Raw genomic sequence first — 12,187 nt, forward strand, 5'->3', positions numbered from 1 at the left:
ACAGCCAAAAAGAGAAGGAAGATGGGGAAGGGGGAGGGGTTACTAAATTACCCAGTCTGAACCTAATTTCTCAGGAGGGCTGACTTCCTCTGGAATGATATTTGCTCCCTAACACGCACATGGACTAAAGCTCAGCAGTTTAAGGAACAGAAACAGAAAAGAGTAACAAAAAGCATACAAGGAAGGCACCTCAAGTTGTGATCTTCAACCAAGAGTGGGATGTATAGGAGTCAAGTTTTTTTTTTTTTTAACAAAACAATTGAAACAAATACAGGAAACCTTACCCCTGCCACCCTCCAAATGACGGAAGCCAGAACCCATCAGGAACAGTTTTCTTCCCTACTCCTCAGCCTAAGAAGATTCCTTTGGGAATCTGTGTGTGCTATGGTCTAGACAGAGGCAGAATAATAAACTGGCTATTATCCTCCTCAAATTAGACCTTTACTCTTCCTAACGAAGGAAGGGAAAAGGCAGAAAGGGGGGATAGACTTTCATTTAATGAAATTTTAAATAATAAATTAAAAATTCATATTAAATGGGGGAGCCAAAGCAATAGAATAGAGAGTAGAGCACTTTCCTTGCACATGAACAACCCAAGTTCAATCCCTGAAACATAAATAAGCCCTCCAGGATCCTTGAGCACAGAGCCAGGAGTAAGCCTTGAGCAATACTAGGTGTGGCCCAAATACAAATTTGTTTAAAATACATATGTATGTTCATATATAGTAAGCATAATTATATAACAAAAGCTTTGCACTTTATTTCACATAGAGAAAAAAATATTGAAAATAGTTTCAAATTTGTAGAACATTAAAGTGTTACCTACTGATGAATATATAGGGTGCTACAATCTTTTATTATTCCATTGCTTTAGAATCTGATCTTAAATATCCTAATCACGTGGTCGATTAAAACTGCCTACTATAGAGACAGGAATGATAGACCCTAGATTTGATCCTAGACATTCCATATAGTCCCCCAAGCATTTCCAGGAGTAATTCCTGGGTTCAGAGTGAGAAATTAACCCCTGAGAATCACCAGGAGTGGCTAAAAAATTAAAACATAAAAAAAATTTTTTAAAGAAAATCCCCATTATAAACAGCACAACAGTCCCAAAGTAGAGTCATTTACTAGTGTCACCAAACCAAGAGTTGATTATAATTTCAGCTCCTCCCAGAAATGGAATCTTAAACCTGTCTATCAGGAATTTTCTGGAATTTAAAGGCATCTTAAACCTGTCTATCAGAAATAGCAGGTTAACACTAGTAAGATAATCTGCCTGATATACCCTTATAATTCCTTATAAGAAAGTAAGTTTTGGGGCCGGGCGGTGGCGCTAAAGGTAAGGTGCCTGCCTTGCCTGCACTAGCCTTGGATGGACCGCGGTTCGATCCCCCGGTGTCCCATATGGTCCCCCAAGCCAGGAGCAACTTCTGAGCACATAGCCAGGAGTAACCCCTGAGCGTTACCGGGTGTGGCCCAAAAACCAAAAAAAAAAAAAAAAAGAAAGTAAGTTTTCCATATACCTTTTGGCTATATCTCTTCTTTGAAAAAGTTTCTGTTCATCTCTTTTCCCTACATTTTGATGTGGTTGGTTGTTTATTTTTTGTAAGGTTATACCAGTGTTTTGTATATCTTGGATGTTCACTTTGTCAGATGCCTTTTTCATATCAGGTATATAAACACAGTAAGGAAACAACAAAAATTCAAAGACAACAATAACTGATTCTTTTTTTTTTTTTTAATAACTGATTCTTTAGGATGAAGTAACTGGTCTTTAAGATGAAGGTTATCAGGGCCTGAGTGATAGCACAGTGATAGGGCATTTGCCTTACACGCAGCTGACCCCAGAACAAATCTGGGTTCGATTACCCATTATCCCATATGATCCCCAAGCCAGGAACGATTTCTAAGCACAGAGCCAGGAGTAACTCTTGAGCACCTCTGGGTGTGGCCCAAAAAACTAACTAACTAAACAAACAAACAAACAAATTTAAAAAAAGATGAAGGTTATTAGTCTAGTAGGTATGAGCAAGAAGTGAAAGAGGGGGGCGAGTGGGGGCTTGGGGCAATGGAACTGTGGTGGAGGAAGGCTGACATTCTGTTGGAAAATGTGGTGTTAGAATGTTTTATATGAAACTCTAACATTATCAATATTGTAAATTAAGGTGCCTAAAATAATTTAAAAAATCATATTCACAACAACCAATACACATTTTTGCTTGTATAGCTTCTTTAAAACTTATGCTTCCTCCCTATTAAAGTATTTCAATTTGTACACCTCTTTGGAGCTCCTTTCTATTTGTGATACTAATGGATTCATAATACACTGAATTGTGGCCAGAGAATTGGAATTAATGCATTTTCATTATACATGGCTGACCCTAGTTTGATCTTCTGTGCATTACTAGGCGCAATCTCTGTGTATAGAGCCAGGATCTTTTGAAATGTATTGTATTGTGTAGGGTACCTATCTGAGACCCACCCATTTCTGGGAGGGGTCTTGGGAACCGGATAATAGGTGTGACCTTACCTGCAAAGCCCGGCCCATTCCTGGGAGGGGTCTTGGAATAGGTAGATAAACCCGGAAGCCAAGGGATTAAGGGTCTTTTGCCTTTTGGCCCTGCTGGGCTCTCTGAGGGAGATGGCTGAAAGAGGATAAGATGCAGGGCAAGCCTAGAATGGCTGTATGCTTGAAAGGTTATGAGATAGGCCACACACATGTGGTGGCTAGGGCCTAAATAAAGATGATTTTTCCTGAAGCCTGCCTGTAAGTGAGTGATTTCGCGTTTCACCTGGGCCTGGAACTCGTTCATGGGGTTGCTGAGCCACGTGGCCTGGGATGGCAAAAAGAAATCCATCGCCATCCACCGCCATCCAGCCTCATCTTTAATTATGTAATGCAAGAGTATTGAATTTTCTTATGTTTAATTTTGGTTTTGTTGTGGGAAGATGCAGTGCCAAAGACTGAGGTTGCGCCTCCTCCAGATAGTGTAGACACTCTAGCCCTTTGAGCTATCCTCAAGCCATTGCTCAAGAAATTCTTAACACAATTCCAGGCAGATAGTTTTAAGAAAATAGGTGTACAAGTTTGGTGCTGGAGAGATAGATCAATAGATGAGTGCATATTTTGCACAGGGCCTACGTTTGAACACTGACCCTGTGCTGGGAGAGACCCTTGAGCACTGCTGGGATGGCTTAAAAGCAAATAAAAAAATATGGGTGCCACATGTAAGTGAGGCTGGTGAAGTTGGATCCCAGGAAATAGAAATCTTACATATTCAAAAGCCATCCTTGAGCAACTTCAATGGCAATAACTCCAAAACACTTTATTTTAGGTGGGGATGGGATACTTATAATGCATCTCCACCAATCAAGTTAGGAGGAAAACATAGTAAGTGTTCTGTTCAAGTTATTAGCTCTGTCTAAGGAGAAAAACGAGATGTTTGTTCTGTCTAGGGAGAAAAACAAGATGATTGCTCTGTTGGTTTTTGTGTGTTTAGCTACATCGCCCCCTTTTCTACTTGTTAAACACAAAAATTTAAGATGATCTAGATAGGCTGTGCTCTCTGTATGGATTACTGTTCTCCACAAGAGGCTGGATCCCAGAGTCAGTAGTATCAGAGCTGCCAACAGTATGGGTGAGAAGAATCGTTCTACTCAAAGTAGACCATTTTGCAAAGTGATTTAAAAAAATGTGGCTGTTATTTTGCATAGGCACAGTAAAGGCTGGGATAAAAATGCTTAACCTAGACTTAGATTAGAGAAGGGTGGCCTTTCCCACCCAGGAAGCATTTGGTCATATCTTTTAGCTGCAGGCTTTAAGTCAGTCTTTAGTTTATCTAACCCCAGAGGGTCCTTCTTCTTAGCCTTGGGAAAGTAAAGGATCCCTTTCCCTCATCTTCTTATTAATGGCTGTTGTTGCTGATATAAAATGAACTCTTGGGCTCTCATGTTCTATATCTTTGCCAGGGAGGCAGGAAGCTTGTGTTGTAAAAAAATCACACTTGAACTCTTATCCCTTGTCATTGCCAGGATGGCAGGAAGGCTGCCCTGATTCTATTTAGGGCCCTCATTTGAACCCATATTTTGGGGTGTTAGGCCAATCTCAGAGCAACAAAAGCTTAAGTCAAGCCAATATGACACATGTTCATAGTCTAGGACCCAACTGCAATGTTTGAATTTTGGAGTTCCTAGGTCTCATGGATGGACTCCTTTCTTTAAGACATCCCTTTTTACTATGTCTATGCAAAAAGGAAAATAGGATATTGCTACAGAGTATTAAGTATGTCAAAAGACTCATGGATGAGAGGGTTTTAGACAGTTAATTGGTGTAGGCAGGGTGTAGGGGAGAGAATGGAGTAGATTCATGAGTGGATCAAACCCAAGTCTGTCCAGGGTCAGCCACATGAATATTCTAAGACTGATTCTTCAAGTATAAGATTAATTAATCTTTGATAAGGAAGCAAGAAATAAAAAATGAATAAGGAAAGCTTCTTCAACAAGTGGCGTTGGTCAACTGGTCAACTACATGCCAAGAAAAAAAAACTTACACCTTTTTTTAACACTGTGCACAAAGCCAAATCAAAATAAATTTAATTAAAGAACTTGATATACCTGACATCATGTATATAAAAGAAAATAGGGGCCAGGCGGTGGCGCTAGAGGTAAGGTGCCTGCCTTGCCTGCGCTAGCCTTGGACGGACCACGGTTCACGGTTCGATCCCCCGGCAACCCATATGGTCCCCATAGCCAGGAGCAACTTCTGAGCGCATAGCCAGGAGTAACCACTGAGCGTTACCGGGTGTGGCCCAAAAACCAAAATAATAAATAAATAAATAAATAAATAAAAGAAAATATAGGAAGAACTCTTCATGACATTGAACTTTTCTTGACAACAGCAAAATCAAGGATGAACACCACTGACCAATCAAGTGGGAAGCAAAGATAACCAATGGGACTACATTAAACTAAGAAGCTTCTGCACCTCAAAGGAAATGAGGACTAGGATACAAAGACTGACCACAGAAAAACTATTCATCTAATATCCATCTGTTAAGGGGTTAATATCTAAGACAACATAGGCACTGGTAGAGCTTAACAAGAAAAAAAAAATGTAACCCCATTCAAAAATAAGTAGAGATGAACAGAAAGTTCCTTAGAGAAGAAATACAGATGGCCAAAAGGAACATGAAAAAAATAGTCCACATCATTCATTAATCATCAGAGATATGCAAATCAAAACAATAGTGAGATAACATTTCACACCACAGAGACTGACACATGCCACAAAGAATAAGAACAACCAAAAAAAAAAGAAAAAAGAAAAAAGAATAAGAACAACCAGTGCTAGTGTGAATGCAGGGGGAAAAAAAGGATTTTCATTTACTGCTGGTGGGTATGTCAACTTATTTAGTCTTTTTGTAAAACAATTGGAATATTCCTCCAAAAACTAGAAATTGAACTCCTAGATGATCCTTTAATATCATTCTTGGGAATATACTCTTGGGACCCAAAAATACAATACGAAAAGTCCTATACATTCCTATGCTCATTGCATTAGTATTAACAATAGCCAGAATCTGGATAATCCAAGTGTCTGAGAATAGATGAGTGGATAAAGACTCTACAATACCTCTAGATAATGGAATACTATGAAGCTGTTAGTAAAAATTAAGTCATAAAATTTTGCTCATAAATGGATGGATATGGATGAAATGAGTCAAAAGGAGAGGGGTATACAGAATTATAGAATGGTTGTACTCATTTGTGGAATATTAAAAAAATAGTATGGGGCCAGAGCAATGGCACAGTGGTAGGACAATTGCTTTGCATGTAGCCAATCCAGGACTGACTTTGGTTTGATCTCTGGTGTCCCATATAGTTTCCGAGCCAGGAGCAATTTCTGAGCGCTTCTGAGCGCATAGCCAGGAGTAACCCCTGAGTGTTACAGGGTGTGGCCCAAAAAGCAAAAAAAAAAAAAAAAAAAAGTATGGTAATAATATCCAGAAAATAGAGCTGAGGGCCATGGTAGGAAGCTTGCCACAAAGAGCAGGGGAGTGCAATTAGTGCAGAGAAAGAACCTCTCTGACAATGATAGTTGGAAATGATCGATCTGGACAAGAATCAGGTGCTGAAAGGAGGTAAAGTGATATGCATGATACCCTTTGAGTAACAATATTGCAAACCATAGTATCTAAATGGAAAAAAAGGAAGATAGTGTGTAGGCCATAAACCTACTCCTGTCCCTTTAAGGGTGTTGATGTCAGTTATGAGATGCCCCTCTGTAACTTCTGCAGGAGGGCAGTTGAGACTGGGGTATATAGAGCCATAGCTTGCCTGTTGGTTGAAAGGAAGCCTGCTAGGCTGGGGGCCCAAAGTGCTAGCCGGCTGGCTAGCCTACCAGCCTGTTTGCCAGCCTGATGCTGCAGAAAATCAAGTCCAGTAAGAACCCGCCTCCCTCTTGCCTGAATGCCTGTTTAGCATGTTCCTGCTATTGCTGTTGTTTCTGTGCCCTAGGGTTGTATGGTTTCTTGTTTTCTCATTCTGGATCTGTGTGTCTCTTGCTCCAGACTCTCTTTCTCTCATTAAATGTTTAGATATGAATAACCCTGCCTCTGACCCTTTTATCTGGGGTTTACTTAGCTCAACATTTGTTGAAGGTTTACTTAGCTCAACATTTGTTGGGGGTGCTGAATCACCTGTAGAAGAACATAATGCATGTACACTTCATCTACACTATAATGTACACCGCTTCATGTACACTATTGCATTGCAAGTCAGACAAATTGTCCATACTTGTTCTATCGGTGCTCCTTTACACTGCAATCCCCACCCCACCCCATGGCTGGAGCTAGCACCTGAGGTCTGCAGACAAATGAATTATGGCAAATGAATATCACTCATTCTAACCAAAAAAACCATTTCTACATACATTGGTATGTATTCTCATTTTTATATGGGCTTCATTATATCTGATTTCAGAAAGGGCTAAAGTCATTTGTTCCTTTTTATTACAATGCTTTTCTGTCATGGATATTCCTAATACCATCAAACTGATAATGGTCCGGCCTACACTAATAAAACTTTCAATTATTTTGCAATGAAAGGCAAACAAAACATATCAGTAGTATCCCCTATAATCCTCAGGAACAAGCCAATGTTGAACATGCTCATAGGACTCTCAGAACTCAATTATTAAAAAACAGGATAAGGGGTATGCCTCAGCTTAATTTCTTATCCTTAACATTATTTTCTTTATATTTTTTTTAAAATTTACCTCAAGGAGAACTCCATCTAGTTGCTAAAGGACACCTTTAAGAAGATGTACAGTCTCAGAAAAACAATTCACCTATCTCCTTGAAAACTGACAAAGAATGGGTATCAGATAATCCAATCATTTGAGGAAAAGGCTTATGTTTATATGTCTATAAAGGACAGTCTATATAAAGGAAACTCTGGGTTTCATTACACCTCATCAGAAGTCGATATCTAGGAGATTACTTTAGTACAGGAATCAAAATGCAGTTATTTATCCCTTTGACCCAATAAGAACCCAATTTTGTCATTTTCCCTATCCTTTTTTTAGGTAGATATCAAAATGTGGAACTCTGACAACCCCACAACACTCAATGCCAACAGGAACTACTCAGATAATTTTATTATCCAGTACCTAAAAGATCTGAGCTTTCACTTCTTGAGGGAAGATACTTATAAGTTTAGCTTTTTGGTAAAGGTTTTAATGACCTTTTGCACTTGGGTCACATTTGAAAATAAACATTTTTGTGCTAGTATAGTTGGGGTTCAGTTATAAAAAAAAGAACACACCCTTTCTTTTTTTTTTTTTTGGGCCACACCCGGTGATGCTCAGGAGTTACTCCTGGCTATGCGCTCAGAAGTTGCTCCTGGCTTGGGGGACCATATGGGACGCCGGGGGATCGAACTGCGGTCCATCCTACGCTAGTGCAGGCAAGGCAGGCACCTTACCTCTAGCGCCACCACCCGGCCCCAGAACACACCCTTTCACAGATGCAACCTTCCCTCCAACAATGACCTCCATCTCCCTCCTCCCCACCCCCTGCCTGCATTTGAGACAAGCATTCTATTTATCTCACTCACTACCATTGTGATGATAGTTGTTAGTGTAGTTATTTCTCTAATTGCACTCACCACTCTTTGTGGTAAGCTACATATCGTGGTCAGTCCTTCCAAACCTCATCTCTATTGTCTTTGGGTGTAATTAAAATAATGTATTTTATTTGTCTTAAATCCCATAGATGAGTGAGACTATTCTGTGATTATCTCTCTCCCTCTGATTTATTTCACTCAGCATAATAGTTTCCATGTCCGTCCATGTGTAGTAATATTTCATGATTTTATTTTTTCTGACAGCTGCACAGTATTCCATTGTGTATATGTACCACAGTTTCTTTAGTCTCTTATCTGTTGTCAGGATTTTGAGTTGTTTCTAGATACTGGCTACTGTAAATAGTTTTTTGATGAATATTGGTGTGTATAAGGCATTTTTAATTGAGTTTTTGTGTTCCTAGGGTATATCCCTAGGAGTGGTATAGCTTGATCATGTGGGAATTCAATTGCCATGTTTATTTGTTTGTTTTATTTGAGAAATCTCCATATTGTTTTCCATAAAGGATGAACTAAACAGCATTTCCACCAGCAGTGAATGAGAGTTCCTTTCTCCTCACATCCCCGCCAGCACTGATTGTTTTGTTCTCTGTGATATGTGCAAGTCTCTGTGGCAGGAGATGGAATCTCATTGTTGTTTTGATTTGCATCTCCCTGATGATCAGTGTGATGTGGAACATTTTTTCATGTGTCTTTTGGCTATTTGTAGTTGTTCTTTGAGGAAGTGCCTTTATTTCTTCTCCCCATTTTTTAGTAGGGTTAGAGTTTTTTCTTATCAAGTTCTGTCAGTACCTTGTATATCTTAGATATTAGCCCCTTATCTGATGGGTATTGGATAAATAGTTTCTCCCATTCTGTGGATAGCCTTTGTATCCTAGTCACTATTTCCTTTGAGGTGCTGAAGCTTCTCCACTTAATATAGGTTTATCTCTGCTTCCACTTTTTTGGAGAGTGATGTCTTCTTTTTGAAGATACCTTTATTCTCAATGTCATCAAGTGTTGTACATACATGTTCTTCTAGGTAACTTTTTGTTTTGTTTTGTTTTGTTTTGTTTTGTTTTTGGGCCACACCCGGTGGTGCTCAGGGGTTACTCCTGGCTGTCTGCTCAGAAATAGCTCCTGGCAGGCACAGGGGAGCATATGGGACACCGGGATTTGAACCAACCACCTTAGGTCCTGAATCGGCTGCTTGCAAGGCAAACGCCGCTGTGCTATCTCTCTGGGCCCTCTTCTAGATAACTTATGGTTTGGGGTCTGATATCAAGATCTTTAATCTATTTGCATTTGATCTTCGTGCATGGTATTAGATGGAGGTCCAAGTTCATTTTTTTGCATGTGAAAGCCTTGTCTTGTACCAGATTTCAGAGGAAAGGCTTTTAGTTTATCTCTATTGAGAATAATATTTGCCATTGATTTGTGGTAGATGGTCTTGACTATGTTGAGAAAAGTTCCTTCTATTTCCTTCTTGTTGAGTTTTTTTTTTTTTAACCACAGCCCCCTTGTTGAGAGTTATTATCATGAATGGGTGTTGAACCTTATCGAATGCCTTTTCTGCATCTACTGATATGATCATATGGTTTTTAATTTTCCTTTTGTAGATATGGCGTATTATGTTGATTTACATTTGTTAAACCATTTTTGCGTTTCTGGAATGAAATCTACTTGGTCATGATGTATAATCATCTTGATAAGGCATTGGATCTTATTTTGTTGAGGATCTTTGCATTCTGTGTTCATCAGGGATATTGGTCTGTAGTTTTCTTTTATTGCAGCATCTCTGTCTGACTTTGGTATAGGGTAAAGTTAGCATCATAAAAACAATTTGTGAGTGTTTATGTTTCTTCAATTTTCTGAAAGAGTCCTGAAAAGGACTGGTAGTAGTTCCTCTTGAAAGATCTGAAAGAATTCATTAGTGAATCCATCTGCGCCTGGGCTTTTGGAAAGACTTTTGATTACCATTTTAATTTCCTCAATAGTGATGGATATGTTTAGATATGCTAGATCATCCTGATTATGAGTCCAATAATTTATCCATTTCTTCCAGGTTCTCATGTTTTGTGACAGAGTTTCTCAAAGTAGTCTCTGATTACCCTTTGGATCTCTTTAATATCTTGTTTATATTTTCAAAGAACCAACTTTTGCTTTTGTTGATTTTTATTGAATTGTTTTTTGGATTTCCACTTCATTGATTTCTGCTCTAAGTAATACAGCCTAGCTATTTTTGATTTATTTTGTTGATTATTTTTTAATTTTATAAGCTGTGTCATTAGGTTATTTATGTAGCCCCTTCTTACTTCTTGAGGTGTGCTTGCAAAGCTATACATTTTCCTCTTCATACTGCTTTTGCTGTGTCCCACAAATTCTGATAATTTGTGTCTTATAATCTTTTGATTTCCTCCTCCTTTTTTTTTTTTTTTTTTTGGTTTTTGTTTTTGGTCACAACCAGCAGTGCTCAAGGGTCACTCCTGGCTCCACACTCAGAAATCGCTCCTGGAGGCTTGGGGGATCATATGGGATGCCAAGATTCGAACCACCATCCTTCTGCATGCAAGGCAAATGCCTTGCCTCTGTGCTTTCTCTCCAGCCCCTTGATTTCATCTTTTATTTCATCTCTGAGCCACTGGTTGTTCAGTAGGGAGCTATTTAATTTCTAGGTGTTAAAGATTTTCTTTTGTGCTTCTTTGTAGTTCACTTCTAATTTCAGTGCATTGTGATCTGAGAAGGTAGTCTGTATAATTTTTGTCATCTTGATTTTATGGAGATATGTTTTGTAGGTCAGTTTGTGGTCTATTCTTGACAATGACTTATGTGCTTTGGAGAAGAATGTGTACTTCAGTTTTCTGGGGATGGAGAGCCCTATAAATGTCTACTAGGCCACTTTTCTTTCGTTTTTCCTTTCAGAGCTAGTATATTCTTACTGGGTTTCAGCCTGGTTCACATATCAAAGGGTGATAGGGCAGTATTCAGGTCTCCCACTGTTATTGTGTTGCTGCTGATGTCTTCATTCAGATTTGTCAATATTTGTATTAAATATTTTGCTAGTTCCTCATTGGGTGCATAAATGTGTAGGAGTGTGATTTTTTTTCTGTTGTACATATTCCTTGATTATTAAGAAATGTCCATCTTTGTCCCTTGTAACTTTTCTAAGCCTAAATTTTGTATCATCTGATAATATGGCCACTCCAGCTTTTTTAAGGGAGTTGTTTGCTTGGATGATTGTCCTCCAACCTTTGGTTGATGTTTTGGATTGTCCTCCAACTTTGATGTTTGTTCTGGCTATTGAGATGTGTTTCTTGTAGGCAGCAAATGTTGGATTCAACTTTTTTTTAAATATGAAACGCTTCACAAATTTGCGTGTCATCCTTGCGCAGGGGCCATGCTTATCTTCTCTGTATTGTTCCAATTTTAGTATATGTGCTGCCGAAGCGAACACGGATTCAGCTTTTTAATCCATTTGGCTACTATGTGTCTCTTAACTGGTGCATTTAGTCCATTGATGTTCAGAGAAATAATTGTCTTGGGATTTAGTTTCATGTTTATGTAGGACTTTGGTGTGTCTCTTGGTCTGTCTTGTATTAAAGTAGACCTTTCAGGGTTTTTTTTTTTGTGTGTGTGTGTGTGTGTGTGGTTTTTGGGTCACACCTGGCAGTGCTCAGGGGTTATTCCTGGCTCCATGGCAGGCCCGGGGGACCATATGGGATGCTGGGATTCAAACCGATGACCTTCTGCATGACAGGCAAATGCCTTACCTTCATGCTATCTCTCTGGCCCCTCTTTTTCTTTTAAGGCTGGTTTTGAGTCTGTAAAGTTTCTGAGCTGTAGTTTATTTGTAACCAGTAAGTTACACCATCAGCTGAAATCCTTCAGATCTGACCTACCTGAAACTATCTGCAATGGGGAACAATACTTGAACAATACTGTTATGTATTCCTAACCCCAGTTTTTAATTTAACAAACAAAAAAAAGGGGAATATTGTAAGAATTTAGCTTTAAGGCTCTAAGCCATAAATATGCTCCTGCCCCTGTAAGGGCAAGGCAGTCA

The 12,187-nt window shown here is 39.1% G+C and overlaps 1 non-coding gene across 1 annotated transcript; it reads right to left on the reverse strand.

The window, feature by feature from the left end:
• Window positions 1-11,471: 11,471 nt before the first annotated feature.
• LOC126008396 (U6 spliceosomal RNA) lies at window positions 11,472-11,578 on the reverse strand. The gene has a single exon (XR_007495730.1). It is a non-coding gene; the product is annotated as a U6 spliceosomal RNA (small nuclear RNA).
• Window positions 11,579-12,187: the final 609 nt, after the last annotated feature.

The sequence above is a fragment of the Suncus etruscus genome, chromosome 4, assembly GCF_024139225.1.
Source record: "Suncus etruscus isolate mSunEtr1 chromosome 4, mSunEtr1.pri.cur, whole genome shotgun sequence".
Taxonomy (NCBI): Eukaryota; Metazoa; Chordata; class Mammalia; order Eulipotyphla; family Soricidae; genus Suncus; species Suncus etruscus.